The sequence below is a fragment of the Jaculus jaculus genome, chromosome X, assembly GCF_020740685.1.
Source record: "Jaculus jaculus isolate mJacJac1 chromosome X, mJacJac1.mat.Y.cur, whole genome shotgun sequence".
Classification (NCBI taxonomy): Eukaryota; Metazoa; Chordata; class Mammalia; order Rodentia; family Dipodidae; genus Jaculus; species Jaculus jaculus.
The window spans coordinates 150,356,475-150,373,043 of NC_059125.1; the positions used below are offsets into that span (position 1 = coordinate 150,356,475).

Genomic DNA, 16,569 nt, shown 5'->3' on the forward strand with positions numbered 1-16,569 from the left:
AAATTCAGCTGTCTACGAATCTCCAGGATATGGCCGCAGATCTATGTTTTTAGCAATGGTGTTGCAATGTAGCTTTTGCTCCAATTCCAGGGATTCTCATTAGCATCTGAGATAATTCTCTAGCCTTCTCATCCTTTGAGCCTTCATAACACCTGCCTGTGATGTTCTGTTTATGGCGTTCTAAGCCTTTCCTAGACAAACTCCTTAAACAGTTTTCTGTATTCATCTGTTTTATATTTCTGTAATAAAATGCCAAAAGCTGAAAGCATAAAGAAAAGATTAATTAGGTAACTTTGAGTGGCTGAAAGTTCACAATTGGGTAGCTGCAACCATGCATGCTCTGGTGTGAACATCACAACAGGAAAGAGCAAAAGCAGAACGGAGCACTTGAAGAAAATACTCACGAAGTGGAATGATCGCCTTCCCCCAAGCTCATGAATTGGCAGAATTAATATCATGGAACATATATAATGCAATCCCCACCAAAATTCCAATGGCATCCTTCAAAGAACTAGGAAAAATAACCAAGAACTAGGAACAAACTAACCAAAAGATCTCTTATACTCATGAAATTGTTATCAAAAGCAATCTAGAAAGTCAGTGTAATCCTCTTTATACTGAAAGGAAAAAAAAAAAAAACCTCTAAATTCATATGGAATCACAAACACACCGGATAGCCAAAGTATGTAATTGGCCTAGGTATCTATCAGCAGATGAATGAAATGTGGTACATATACACAATGGAGTTATATTCTGTTAGGAAGTGAGAGTATGTCATTAGCAGGAAAATGGATTCAGCTGGAGACAATCATATTAAACAAAATAATGACTTATTTAGACAAATGGGTCATGTTATCTCTCATTAATGGATGCTAGATTTTATATCGATATATAAAAATCACACACACATGTACATATGTGACATGAAAGAAGTGAGACTTCTGGGGGCAGGCAGAGGACTAGCAGATGGAAGAATGTGGAAAGGGAGAGTTTAAAGAGGTGGAAATGTCAAATACCCTTATTTGGTCATTCTACATTGTACATGTATCAAATAATCACACCATTCCTCATAGATATGTACTATTAAAATAATAATGAAAAGTGAAGCATATAGGCATTACATAAAGGTTTCTTAGGCAAAAACTACTTGAAACATGACCATGTTTGCATTGGAAGCAAGAACCACAGAGATTCAGGGAGTCCAAAACCAGGCTTATTCTTTTTACACCAGTTCACTCCCAAGCAATATAACCAGAGTGTCCTGAAGAAACTAATCTTTTCTGAGGGTGCCTCCAAAGATTTTTTTTTTTAATTTTTTTATTTATTTGAGAGCGACAGACACAGAGAGAAAGACAGATAGAGGGAGAGAGAGAGAATGGGCGCGCCAGGGCCTCCAGCCTCTGCAAACGAACTCCAGACGCGTGCGCCCCCTTGTGCATCTGGCTAACGTGGGACCTGGGGAACCGAGCCTCGAACCGGGGTCCTTAGGCTTCACAGGCAAGCGCTTAACCGCTAAGCCATCTCTCCAGCCCAGCCTCCAAAGATTTAAACACCTTTGTCTGGGCCCCAATCCTTAAAGGCTTCATCACCGACCAAGAGGGCTATACTGGCTACCAACCAAGGTTTCTGTTTACCCAAACCACAGTGATCCTGACCTTTTACCATGTACAAAAATCAAATGAATATAGAGTAAAGACTAAAATGTAAGACCTTCAAATATGAAACAGCTACAAGAAAACATTGTGGGAAAGTGCCATGACACCAGTCTAAACAATTACTTATAAATCCTGGCAATGAAATTGAAAATAGACAAATGGAATTACATCAAAATAAAAGATACACAACACACAAAATTATATGGTTAAGAGATAATTTACAGAAGAAAGTATTTACAAACTGTATATGTGATAACAAGTAGGAACTCAAAGAACACAATAGGACAAGAGCAAATAACCTGGATATAAAAATGTGCAAAGATCTTGACTAGACACTTCAAACAGAAGACAGACGTATATACAAAAAATGCCCAATGGCACTAAAGACCAGCAAAATGTATATTAAGACCACATTAAGACGTCATTTCACTCCTGCAAGAATGGCATTTATTGAATAGATGAGGAGGTAGAGTGAAACGAAAAGCCACACTGCTGGTGGCAATATAAATCAGTATAACCAATACAGAAATTAGTACAGGGATTTGCTACAAACTTTAAAACAGAACCATCACATGACCCATCTATGAAACCACTAGGTATGTGTTACACTGGGTTTTTTTTTGTTTTGTTTTCTTGCTATAGCACTATAGCCAAAAAATGTAATCAGTTCAAGTGTCCACAAAGAGATGGATGCATAAATAAAATATATGTATGTATATACAATGGAATACTACTATTTAGCTAGGTTCAATCTTCAGCACCACAAAAATTTTATCTTAAGTAATACATGATTTTACTTTTTAGTCGACAGATAAAATTTTATCATTTAACAAAATATATGCAAGACGTATATCTTGAAAACTATGAAACAATTATTGAGAAAATTTAAAGAAGAAATAAACAGTTTAAAGATATACCACATTAATGAGCAAGAAGATTCAAGCTGCCATTCCATCCCATAATACATGTAAGGAAGGACTGCTGAACTGCTATCCACAGAGAATAAAGAGACAGAACAGAGTCTCTACATATCTTTATCATCTATGCCAATATCATATTTCAATGATCTATGTATTTCTCATATGGGGACCCCAATATATATATATATATATATATATATATATATATATATATATATATATGTATATATATATACATACATATATACATATCCCAGAAACAAAAGAAAAAGAGCTGAATCTATAAAATTCTAGAAAAAAAAACAAGAAATTATTTTTAAATTAAAGCAAAACCTTATTTTTTTCAATGAAGATATATAGAGGTTTTACCACACAGTAGAGGATAGTCCAAAGGAGCATGGTTTAAGGCAAGAACTTCTTAGAATACAAAAGGCACCAGTCACAACAGAGAACACATTAAGGAAATGAAAACATAAGCCAAAGAATTGAAAATATTTTCAAAGCATCTATCTTTGTTTTAAAATATTTTTATTTATTTGCAGAGAGAGAGAATGGGTTTCTGGGGCTTTCAATGGGTACTGGGGAAACGAACCCAGGCCATTAGCAAGCAAGCACCTTTAATCACTGAGCCATCTCTTCAGCCTAGCATATATCTTTTAAACAGATTTTCATGTCTCTACATATATGCCTGCAATAACACATGTCCCAAATTTTAAATGTACAAATGATTTAAATGGACATTTCACCAAAGAAAATGCACAGATGGCTAATAAGTACTAGAGAAGATATTCGAGAATCGGGCATAAAGAAAACACAAATTGAACTATAATCTACCACTATACACTTACTAGAAGGGCTGACAAATCAGAATAAAGTTGAATACACAGAAGCCAATTGTTTTTCTAACATGCCAACAATGAACAAATGGGAATTGAAAATAAAATTGCAGTCTCATTTACATCAATGCCCAGGGATGGAGTGTTTAGTTGAGAATCCAGCAGAGTAAGTATGTGAGGCTAACTATAACACTCCGGCAAACGAAGCCAAGGAAAACCTAAACTCATGAAGAAATAGTTCACAGAGTATGGATAAGATAGTGGTGTGCTAAGTGTACACCTCTATGCTAAAGGAATAAATAAATCTAGACAAAAAGAGCTCAAAGTAGATCACAAACACAAACATACAAAATATGCAAAACTCCTAAGGACAACTATGAGAAAAGCAAGCTGATCTATGAAAGTACAAATAGATAATTGAGCTTTATTAAAGTGCAATATTTTTGCTCTGTGAAAGATACCATTGGGATAAGAAAAGTGCAAACCATTGACTGAGAGAAAGTATTTGCAAAACACATGCCTGATACAGGATTTATACAAGGCATCTCTATCACCCTCCCTGAGGCTCAAAGAATACACATCATGGAAGAGGGAGCAAAAAGAACATAAGAGCCAGTGGATGGGGAAGAGTGCTGTGGAACACTGCCTTTAAGATAGAAAGTGGCTGTTGGAATCAGGACCTCATAGTAACGTTTGCTACCTGCACAAGACTGGCACAATCTTGGGCCCATGTACATCTTGATATGGAAGATAAAATAGGGCAAAAAAGACATCAAATTCCAAGAGGTATCAGTAGGAAAGAAGATGGGGTTCCCTGGATGGGAATGGGAAGACAAGAGAAGGTAACGGGAAGAGATTGCAAAAAAAAAAAAAATACATTATGTACATTTATGAAAATTGTCAATAATTTTTAAAACTTAACAATCAGAAAAAATCACTGTTTCTAGAGGAGCAGATGGTCCATTAGGTCAAGTTCTGGCTACATAAGCATGAGGACCTAGATTCAGAACCTAAGCACCATGTAAAATGTCAGGCATGGTAGTGTGTGCCTGTCTTCCCTGCACTGGGAAGGAGGAGACAAGGAATCTCTGGGGCCTTCTAACTAGCTAATCTGGCCAATTAAGTGGGCTCTATGTTCAATGAGAGAATTTGTCTCAAGAAGTAAAGTGGAGACTGTTTAAAAAAGGCACCTGATATTGACCACTGGCCTCCACATACACATGCATAAACATGCACATGCACATGCACAGACACTTGCACACACACAAACACATACTGACATGTATACACACGTACCACACACACATAAAAAAGTTAAAGTGACCAAAAGTAGCCAGGAGTGATGGCCTACATTCCCAGAACTCAGGATGCTGAGATAGGAGAATTGCAAGTTCAAAGTTAATGTGGAGTACATATCAGGTCCAAGGCCTTCGTGGACTACATAATGTAGTAAGTTCAAGGACAGCCTGGGTTGCATAGAAAGTTCTAAGCCAGCTTGAGCTACATGTAAGATACTATCTTTAAAAATAATTGGCAAAAGAACTGAAAAGACACTTCACCAAAAATATTACCAATCTCAAATAAGATGTTGAAAAGATGCTTGATATCATGCCAGTTGGGGCTTGCAAATTAAGCTCTGAGATGGCCCTAAATATCTATTACAATGGCTAAAAGCCAAAATGCTGACAGTATCAAATGCTGGCAAAAGATGTGGAGAAACATCCACCACTATCTGATGGGAATGCAAAATTAAATAGCCACTTTGGAAAACAGACAGAAAGTGTCTTACAAGATAAATGAAGTTTTGCCATATGATCCAGCAGTTGAACTAATTGGTATTTTACCCAAATGAGTTACAAACTTAGGTACACACAAAATCCTACTTAGAGACATTGATGACAGTTTTATTCATAACTGCCTAAACCTGGGAAGGATCAAGTTATTTTTCTGTAGGTGAATATATTTTTAAAATGTTGAATAGGTATATACTCTAAGCTTCCATTTATGTGATATTATCATAAAATCAAAACTTTAAGGACAAACAGGGCCATTTTTTGGCTGAGGATTGCATAATTCAAGCTGCATAGTACAAGAGATAAATTTTATTTTATGCCAATTAAATCATAATTAACCTGACCAAAAAAAAATGGCTAGGATTTTGTCTTATATGTAATTAATAACAGAATAAACCTCCACTTATAGTTGAAAACCAATTTGAATAGCTTCCAAAATATAATCATAAACAGGAACTTTCACTACCAAAGAAATTTCAGTTCCTCTTGAAATTGTTTTACACTCAATATAATTCCTAAAAAGATCTGCAAGACTTTCTTGGAATTTGGCAATTTTGCCTAACATTGGGATAATAAAACAAAGTATCAAAATAATCAAGATATTTTAGAAAGAATAAGAAAACAATAAGGACAGAGAGAAAATAATAGCTTGACCTTAGGAGTCTCATGATCTCATTATAATGATTTACAGGTGAAATGACAAAGGGTAAACAAGTGTATGACAGAAACATAATAGAGAGACTACAGATAGACAAATACAAAAATAAAGTCTAGGTGGATTAAAGAGCTCAGCATAGGGACTGGAGAAATGGCTCAATGAATAAAGTATTTGCCACACAATGTTGAGGACCTGAGCTCAGATCCTTAAGATGTGCAGAAATGGCAATGGCCTGTAATTCCAGTACTCCCCACTCCGACAGGCTAGCTAGGTAGAATAGCTGAATCAGCAACTCTGGATTCAAGTGAGAGATCCTGTCTCCAAACACAGGTGGACAGTGATGGAGGCAGACAGTCACACTACAAACTCCTGGTCTCAGCATGCACTCCATATATGTGCCCACAAACATATGAACTTGCATGCAAGCACATATGCACACCACACACACACACACACACACACACACACACACACACACACGCAAAAAAGACAAACAACAAACTCTTCAGTGAAAAACTGGAAGCTCTTTCTGTAATTCTGGGATAAGGAATGTTTCTCATTTCATAAAAAGAACATTTTGTGCTAGATTGGTCAACTTGACATCAAAATTTTATCCTGCTATATAATAAAGACTCCATAACCAACTCAAAAAGCAGTAACACGCTAAAAGCTGATGTTTACTTAAAAAATAATTAGTATCCAAAGTATATAAATAACTCTGGAAAGTTTGTAAGATAATAAATTGGGCAAATAATAGTGGCCCTGGCGCTGGGACAGTAATGCAGCTGGGGCTATACACAAAGGAAGCTTTATGGGTATTATAACATTGTATGAAAAAAAAGCACACAATACTAACAGTAGTTCATTCTAAGTGGTATAAGTGAGGTTATTATTCATTAGGAACATCTCTAAGTCTCTTTCCAGGCTGACCTGGAATTCACTATGGAGTCTCAGGGTGGCCTCGAACTCATGGCGATGCTCCTACCTCTGCCTCCAGAGTGCTGGGATTAAAGGTGTGTGCCACCACATCCAGCTTTTTTCTATACATTTTTAAATCTTCAATAACAATAAGGAAAAAACATTACACCTGTAAACCTAAGGTTATACTACCAAATTCAAATCCAAATCAAGTAATGAAATATAAACTAAATTGTAGTTACTAAATTTTCTGTATACTACTCAAAATCAATTAACAGAAATAATGAAGATACTCACAAAACTAAAAGCATAAAATCACTATTACTGCTGTTATTCACTTGATGCAAACTAAGGTTCAGTTAGCTGACACAGATAGTAGAAGAGCTGAGGTCATAGATGCGATCTAAAAGTTACAATGATATATCAACTTCCTAACTAGGACAAGAAGAAAGAGACCAGCAGAATTGGAAAGTAAATAAGTGCCAAAAAGAACCTGCTTTATATAACAATTTAGATATATTATAAAACAATGGGAAATAATGAATTATTCAATATTTACTTCTATGAAACAATTGAAGGGGAAATATTTAGAAAATTACCTCACATCATACAGCAACATAAATTTCAAAGGGACTAAGTAGAAACAATAAAAATTCAGCAAAATCCACTCAAGCACTTATTCAATTTTGAATGAAGGAAACTTCTTAAACATGAGTTCATGAGAAGAAATTACAAATGGAAAGATGGATACAATTATATCCATATATAGGTAAAAGTTAATTTAAATTGCCAATAGGGGAAATATTTTCTACACACTGGCCAGAAGATAGGTCTAATATCTACTAAGTGTACACATTGTCCATAAAATGAGTAAGAGTCATTTAAGTTCTCAATAGAAAAAATATTCAAGACCTGCACAAGATAAGGTCAGCCACCATTCCCCCATAGATGGAGGAGGGGTTTATGAGGCCCACCTCTCCCTGAAAAGCTAATGTCAGCTAGTAGGGGCTGGAGAGGGTGTTATTCTCTTCAGTGATGGAAAGAAGGGGTAAACTGGAGTGGGAGAGAGATGAGAGAGTATTAAAAAAATGGCTCTATTCCTCATTTGCTCTAACCTTTATTTAGAATCTGAGAAACTTGAGGATATAGCTTAAGACTAAAAATAATGACAAGAAAAATATTCAAGTGTCATTAACAGCTAATTCATAAAAAGGAAGCAAAATGATCAATTAATATTTTAAAATCTCGCATTCATGATAATAAAAGAAAAAACTTATTAAAACAATGTCATAGGTTTGTCTTTATCCAACTGGCAAAAGTTTGAAAAGAGCTGGGTGTGGTGGCACATGCCATTAATCTCAGCAGTCGGGAGGCAGAGTTAAGAGGATCATCATGAGTTCGAGGCCACCCTGAGACTACATAGTTAGTTCCTGTTCAGCCTGGACCAAAGAGAGACCCTACCTCGAAAAAAAAAAAAAGTTTGTAAAGAATGGCAAGAGCCAGCCATCACTGATTATAGGGGTGTGAGAAAAAATTGTCAATCTTGTGTCATGGGACAAATTCACACATATATCAAGAGATTTTTAAAAGTTAATTGTCTTAGGTTAGTAATGCTTCTTAATCCAGTTTAATCATTCATTAAATAAATAGTATCTATTTGCAGTGATATTTTTCTAGGTACTAGAGGATACAACAGTGAACAAAATGGGGGCAATCAAGTTAGTGATGATACAGACCAAAGGGAAATACAGTAGAGAAGAAGAGGGAGTGTTGAGTGAGATGGGTTTGTATCTTTTATGTAAACTCAATATAGAAGATAATGTTAAGGAGACAAGGTTCAAATAACAAAGATTAATGATGTACATAAAGATACACATTGTGGGTATATTCACAATTGAAAAGAATTTAAACAACCAATGTTGGGTCTGTCAGATAATTATTGGATAAAATTATGCAGCTGTTAAAAGTTGTTTGAAGGCTGCTTCATGATGTGTGAAAAAATGTTCTCAGTGTAATATTAATGAAAAGGAAGATCTAAGGTATAATCCCAAGTGTGGGAAAACACAAACACATCTGGAAGGCAACAGCAAGTTATCTCTGAACTAGGAACTTAGAGGTGATTTCTGTTAACTTCTTTTTGCAAATTTTCTATAATGAGGCCATTTTGTTTTTAAAACAAGGGAAAAGTTAAATGTAGATTCTATGGTAGTCTAGGAAATGTAGAGAAATCTGTCAAATATGAAGTGTCTGGGCAGCCATGCCTAGAGCACTGGGTTTACGTTCGGCCATCACACATGAAGATTATATGCCCTGTGATCTGAAGGATTGGGACTAGAGAGAGAAAAGGTGTCAAGAAGAGCAAAGCAGCTTTCAATAGTTGAACAGCTATTACAGGAAGGGAAATAGAAATTATTCAGCAAGACCAATAGGTTGGATTCAGAAGACGGAGTTCAGTCAGTATGAAAAATCACTTGCTAACAATCACAGTGGCATGCTATCAGGTAGTGTCAAACAACCTTTCCTGGCACCGTTCACACTGAAAATAGGTGACCATGTGCACTGGGTGATAAGAGTACTGTAACCAGATTGCTAAGGACCCTGCCATTTCTGAGCTCCTCTTGTACAATTTTGAAAAGTTATTTTATGCTATGATCACTTACATAATTCTATCCTTCAAAAAAATCTATGCAATTTCTTTTACGAAATTATTTTTAACGTGAAAATCAACCCTCTAAATATACATCCTGAAGATTTTGATTTTTCCTTCTGTGCATAGTGAGGAGACATACTGTGTATAGACATCAATACTTTTAAAATTGCTTTTCAAGTATAAGTATAATTTTTTTTTCCTATTACCAACCAGGATTCCCCTCAGGAAGAAAGTGCCAGGACCATTACATTCCAACATATAAGATAACCACTTCATGTCTATTTCACAGTATCCTGCACCATTTTATTCACAGGGACCTTTGTTTCTTTCAAAATGCCCATAATGGACCTATCACCTAATATCCAGCTTTACTACAGATTTTAGAAGATAGTTGTTGTTTTTTCTCTTAGCTCTCAAAGCAGTCACAGTTTCAGCCATTTCAGGAGTGGAACAAGGACTAAGCCCTCCTGTGGTGAGTTGCAACCCCCTGAGTACTTCTGCCAAAGTTAGCAGCCTGTAACGTTTGCAGTGGATGGACTGGAACTGCCTGCACAGAATGAGTTGAGTAGCCCAGGACCGAGCAGAGCCACAGAACCTCATAGCTAAGAAGACCTTCATGAATCATCTAGGTCTAGTTAAACCCATCTCATCTAATGCCACGCAAGCTGACACATAAGGCAAGTAATTTGTCCTATAAAATGAAGTGATTATCCAGATCAAGACTACAGTCTAAACACTTGGCTATCAGAAGTCCATTTGGAGAAAGATTTTTAAACATACAATTCTTCAAAATATTTTCTCTTTCAGGTACCTATTAACCAAATTTCTCCCTGGAGGGGGGGGGTGTGAGGAGGGTGCTGGATAACTGAGAGTTTCAATTGACATTAACATTTGATTTTAAAGTAAGCCTGTGCTTCTGGGGACCTGAGCCTGGGGGACCTTCCCCTTTTCCTACCACTGCAGCACAGGCATCTGCCAGACATCTGCAAGATGGTTATGCCTCACCCAGCTTAACTGTTCATTAGCACTCTGTGCTTCGGAGTAGGAAGGACAGTTCAAACAAAACTGGGTGCCATTTCTCAGCACTCAAATCTGCCACAAAACGCAATCATGGCAACCACATCTTCCGTCTTCCAGCTATACATTTCCCTCCACAGAGGAATTACATTTTATAACTATATCACTCAATAGTTTGTAAAATCAGCTCTATCTCCTCATCTAGAATATGAACCCCCAAGGTGGCATCAGCCCTATTGTTCACCAGTTTATTCTCTACCACTAAAAGGTGGTAGGTATTCCATAAATATTTGTCCAACCAATACATGCAAGAGGCCACTCTCTCTTAACTTTCCCTGTTCCTTTTTTGGTAGCCTTCACACAGGTTGATCTATTTCCCCTATACCCCAAAGGCACACATTCTCCAATGCACCACCCATGTATCTCTCTTCCTATTTCAACTATTGAAAGACACTGATTGTCATTTTTCTTGCTTAGCCCCAAACCCCTTAACTGTACCCAGGAGCTCTTGCTGGATCACAGCGATGGTATTACCACTGGTGTGAGCTTATGAAAATCAAGTTACTCACCCTTTTATGATCAGCTTACTCATTCAAAAAATCAGTGCCAGATCTGGAGAGTTTGCTCAGTGGTTAAGGTGCTTGCCTGCAAAGCCTAACAATCTGGGTTCAACTCCCCAGTACCTACATAAAGCTATATGCACAAAGAGGCATATGCATCTGGAGTTCATTGGCAGTGGCTGGAGGCCCTGGTGCACCCATTCTCTCTGTTTGTCTTGTCTCTCTCTCTCTCTCTCTCTCTCTCTCTCTCTCTCTCTCTCTCTCTCTCCTTACAAAAAAATGAATAAAAATTTAAATGGTACCATTCTATCTCCTCTTCAGAGAAAGTCCTATTCTCTACATAGTTTATCCAACATGTCTCACATAGCTTATTCCATCATACACAACTTCCCAGCCCCCACTACCATTGACTCAGAGTTTGTCTCATCTTCAAAGGTCAGTTCAAATGCTTCCAGAAGCTATCTTTGATCTCCTTGATGCCCTCTACCCATCTTTTTGTCCTCCTGGTACTTTTAAACTGCCTAGTACTATCACTGTATATTTCTATCCCTTCCTACTTGTCTGTTTCTAACTTATTCTGTATCACCTATATTTTCTTTGGACTATTGTAGGCACTTAATAACCTTATATGAAACAGATCCAGCCTAGACTATGTAAGTCATCTTACTTAAAATCATTTTTGTTGGTGTATGTGTGTTTGTATGTTATATGGGTGTGTGTGCCATGGTGTGTGTGCAGGTCATGAGACAACCTTGGAATGTCAATCCTTGCCTTAAAGCTTTTTTGAGACAGGGCCCCTCGATATTCTCAGCTGTGAACATCAAAGTACCTAGCCTTCAAGCTTTAAGATTCTCCTATCTCCACCTCCCAGTGTGTTGGGATTACAAATATGTGCGCCACTGTATCGGACTTTTAAGATCCTTTTGTCATTCCCCATGTTTTTGAAAAAAGACTGAAATCCTTATACCAGATTTATTTCAATTTCTTGAATTTACCATGTGTCTCTTATCTTAGAGCCTTGTAATATTCTTCCTTGCATCTAGCAAGCTGCTCCACTATCTTTATCACCCCATACCCCAAATATCTTACACATGTCTTTTTATCTTCAATATCACCTCCTTGAGGAAGTGATAAGCCCTCTACTTAGTCCCTAGATCATCCTCTTAAATTTTTCTCAAAGCTCAGGTTTGGTCAGATTTTTTGATAAGTTTGCACAGCTCACTTCCCATACTTTTCATCCATAGCATTTATCACGGACTAAAGTGATCATCAACCCCTTCCCCTTCTAAGTCTTGTTTGCTCACCTTAGTTACCCACTGCGCAGTCCTTAAAGCACCTCATCAAATGCATTGTGAGTAAGAAATAGACAATATGTTGGATGATTGAACTGATAATGATAGTTTGGCAAGGAGTACGCACATGCTTTACTACCTGAAGTGCGATCAGAGGCTCACCTGGCTGCTTATTCAAACGCTCAGGCTACAGCCTAGATGCCACTTACCAGAACTGGCATTTTAAAACTAATCTAATGGGTTTTCTTGCATAGCAAGATTTGAACAGCACTGATATTGATGATTTCCAATTTCCCAGTGTGTGTGTGTGTGTGTGTGTGTGTGTGTGTGTGTGTGCGCGCGCGTGCACGCCAGGTTTGATGATTTACTTCAGATCAAGAATTTCAGGTCTGAGCCAGGCGTGGTGGTGCATACCCTTAATCCTAGTACTTGGGAGGCAGAGGTAGGAGGATCATCATGAGTTCGAGGCCACCCTGAGACTACATAGTGAGTTCCAAGTCTGCCTGGGCTAGAGTGAGATCCTACCTCGAACCCGCCCCCCAAAAAAGAATTTCAGATCTGAAAGATCCTAGGAGATAAACTCCACAAAATAATTTCATAGATAGAAAATCTAAGGCTCTTGAGGAAGTCAAGTGTCCAAGGTTAGGGCTCCTCTTACCATGAACTTTGTTCACTCCTTTCCTACACAGTCCTACTGTGTTCCAGTCCCTCAGTGATGCCTGTCCATTTGAAGATACTTTCTGGTAATAGAACAGTTTTCTCTTCTAATTTCAATATCCTATATGGGCCTTGAGTGACCAGTATTTCAAATATCTCCTCATAATATTTCCTCTTAATCCTTACCTCTGAAGGCTTCCCCATCCCTACTATCCAGTTGCTATATGGATATTCTGTGGTTGAAGAAAGTAACAAACAATATCTGGCCTTTGAGACAAGAAAGGCAGTTGCTATATGGATATTCTGTGGTTGAAGAAAGTAACAAACAATATCTGGCCTTTGAGACAAGAAAGAGAGTTTCTTTGTTTGCAGCAGTCTAAATGACACCAGATAGAAAGCTATTCCAAAGAGGAGAACATGTGCTATTAGAGATGTTTTAGAAAGCTCTGGAACATCAGTTTGTGGCTAATAAACAAATGAGCTGTTAGACCATATTAATAAAAGTCTAGCCTCCAGAATGAGGTAAATGATAATCCTTCACACAGTTTTGTCAGACCTGAAGCTAGCTGAAGAACTATTATTAAGGCAAATCAAATGTGTTCCAAATAGTCCCTAAGAACCCATGAATAGATGTTCCAGGGAGACAGGTTTTTGGCTATAATGGAGATAACTTTCTGACAATCAGAGTTGCTCAAAGAAATAAAGAGCTACCTAATGAGCTCTTGCAACTGCAAAAAAAAAAAAATCAAATAGACCTCAGTCAACAGACTGGACACTGAGGACAAATTCAAGAACTGGGTTCAGAAGTAGAGCTTAATGACTTCCAGTTCCAAGGTTTTACTGTTCTACATCTTTCATTACAGAATGGCTCCAAGCTCTCCGGAAATTAAGAGCAGGATCTATTTCTAAAAAGCAGTATGAGTCTGGATATGGGAAGGATGTGGCCATCACAGTGGGAAAGTAAAGTCTTTCTAGGCATCACTTCCAGTGAAAAGTAGGCAAGCCAAGAGAAGTCTTCTAAGCAGCCCCTTCAGGAAGCCCAGGTGAGGTTTGGCCTCACAAAGACCAGCTCCGCTTTACTCCAAGTTCCTATTATTTGACACACGGCCAGGCCATTGCTTTCCCAAAAATCTCACCAGAAATGTAATTCCTATTGCTCCTCGAGGAAGCAATGGGACCCATAGTTCTCTAAGCAGGTCCTTTGTGCTTTAATTTCCAAACTGGAGAGTTAGTGCTCTGTAATCTTGAACAAGTCACCGTGACTCGGTTTACTCATCAGTAAATCAAGGATAACAGTGGTCAATTGGGGCAACAAACAGTAAACCATCAACCCAATATCTGAAACATTGAATACTCAAAAATGTTCACAGTCTGATATTATTGATACTATAATTAATGGCAGAGACATGACAGTGTCACTAGGTCTAGACAGAAACCTCTGTCATGCAACCAGATCCCTTCCCCCTACCATTTCAGAAGGTCTACAATAGCTTCAGCCAGTCCTTGCAAAGCTCCAGACAACCCAAACCTGCTGACCCTCAATACTCCAAGCCATCCATGCGAGGAATCCTGTCTCCTAGCTTTCTTCTCTGTACCCCAACAGTCACCCCTCCCCCAGCCACTCTCAGAGGGGCAGCCAACTGAGAAGACAGCTCCACAGCAACCATCAGGTGTTTCCTCCTCTCCCAAGGACACAGTGGGACTGAACAGGATGCCCACCACTGGGAGGGGATATGGGAGATTTATCTGCTTGCCAGGTCTAGACTGTCAGCACAGCTACCTGGTATTGGGGTTGGGCAGCCAGTAGGGTTTCCCTCACAGAAGCAAAAGAAGCTCCTCAAGTTTGTGGAGGAACTCAGGCCCAACCCCATGGTGAGCCTCTAAAAGGAAGGGGGGAGGTCTCCACCTGCTTGAAAAGAAGCAGTTATTTACAACTTTCTAGTCACTTGCATCTGGGGGCGGGAATTGGGAGAGGGGAGAAGGGCTGGCTGCATGGTCTCCTTCCTCTCATTTACCAGCAGCCAGACACAGCTGCAGAGAAAGAGTTAAAGAAGGAGGGAGCTCCAGCCATTACCCCATCCTCAGAGCCTAGGGCTGTCTGGGGGGTCATGACAGTGCTGTCTGCTCTGGCAAGGGGCCACTCTGTGGCTTTCTGCAGCAGCTGTCGGGGGGCCCCCAAGCAATTTGCAAGGTCAATGCTGACCTGCTTCCAAAGAGGAGCACAACAATTCACTGACAATGAAGCACATCGCGCATACACCGACACATCGCAACCCCTTCCCCAAAGGAGGTTTATCCCAGCGCCTCCCAGCCGAGATACAGCCTCAGGGCTTTCACGAGCACCACTGGGGAACCCAGGATAGCATCACAGCTGCAGAGCATGTCTCGCCTCCCGACCAACCCAAGGAGACTCTCCGTACGGGGGAGAGATGCTATCGCTAAAGGAGACCTGAGCTTGGGGGAGGGGGAAGAAGGAACATCTCTTCTGTCTTACCGGAGCGCCACAGTCACTTCCCCGAAGCTCAGAAGCGAGAAGGATGAATGAACTGAAACAAGTTGGAGGCTGAGCCCTGACAGAGCCCGGCTTCTTCTCTTTCTCAGGGTCTCTCTCCTGGTCCCTCTCTTGGTCTGGCTCTCTGCTTTGCTAGCTAGCTTGCGCGCGCTCACGCTCTTCCTCTCTTCTCTCCCTCCCTCTCTCGTCCTCCCTCTCTCTCTCTGTTCTCTCTCTCCCTCCCTCCCTCCCTCCCTCTTTCACTCCCAATCTCCCTCCTCTTCTCCCCTCCCCCTTTGCTGTCTGAACCACTGCCTGGTGCTGAGCACGCGGTGATGCTGGGGTTCTGAAGACAGGGCTGCAAGGCTTTAGATCTATGGTTGTTTTACGAAAGACTAAAGTAGTGTTTTATTCTTTGAGGTTTCAGGCAGAGAAAGAGAGGGAAGCTCAGAGAGAAGGGGAGGATCAGGGGAACACGGGGAGGGGGAAGAGCAAAATGGTAAGAGTGAATAGGAGGATAAAGGAAGTATGGATTACAGGAGCTGATGTGTGAGATTTACTTGCCTGAGCAGTGAGCTTTCACTCCCCTTCTGTCTTTTCTTACATCCCTATGGGCGTGCCTTCTAACCCAGGCTCCAAATAAAGGTTTGACAATCCTGTCTGTTACGATTCCATCTCTGAGGATAATAATGAGCTCAAAAAAAATGTACATCAAAAGAGTTGTCATTCACACTCCACTAAGAAGAAAGAGTTCAGCCACACTGATTCCACCCCGCCCCCACCCAAGTCGAAGTGTGGACCCAATTCAAAAATGATCAGCTCAAGATTCTTTCTAAGCAAGCCAGGGAATCAAGACCACATACTTTCTGAAAATGTGTAAGAGAATGCAGGTGTATGTAGGTAAGTGCATGCATGAGCCTACACCTAAGCTTGTGCAAGGGGAAAGAAGACACAGCCAAGGAGAAGGAAATACATTGTCCAGAATATAAGAGAATGATATTCCCATCGAAGGAAAAAAGCAGTCTGGGCAAATTTTACAGCAGTGATATTATTAGGTGGAAAGACACCTAAGAGAAGACTAGAATCAAGGACCTTAGGCTTGAGGGTTGCCTCGGATGAGTC

At 39.4% G+C, this 16,569-nt stretch overlaps 1 protein-coding gene across 3 annotated transcripts in view; it reads right to left on the reverse strand.

The window, feature by feature from the left end:
• The window catches only part of Gabra3 (gamma-aminobutyric acid type A receptor subunit alpha3), a 235,776-nt gene extending 219,640 nt beyond the window's left edge, over positions 1–16,136 (reverse strand). For 2 of the 3 annotated variants that reach the window (XM_045140823.1, XM_004668913.2), the window contains exon 1: positions 15,451–15,655. The gene's annotated coding sequence lies outside the window, so the exon portion shown is untranslated. Of the gene's footprint in view, positions 1–15,450; positions 15,656–16,011 lie in introns of those variants that run through there. The other variant, XM_045140822.1, reaches the window with a different exon arrangement.
• Positions 16,137–16,569: the final 433 nt, after the last annotated feature.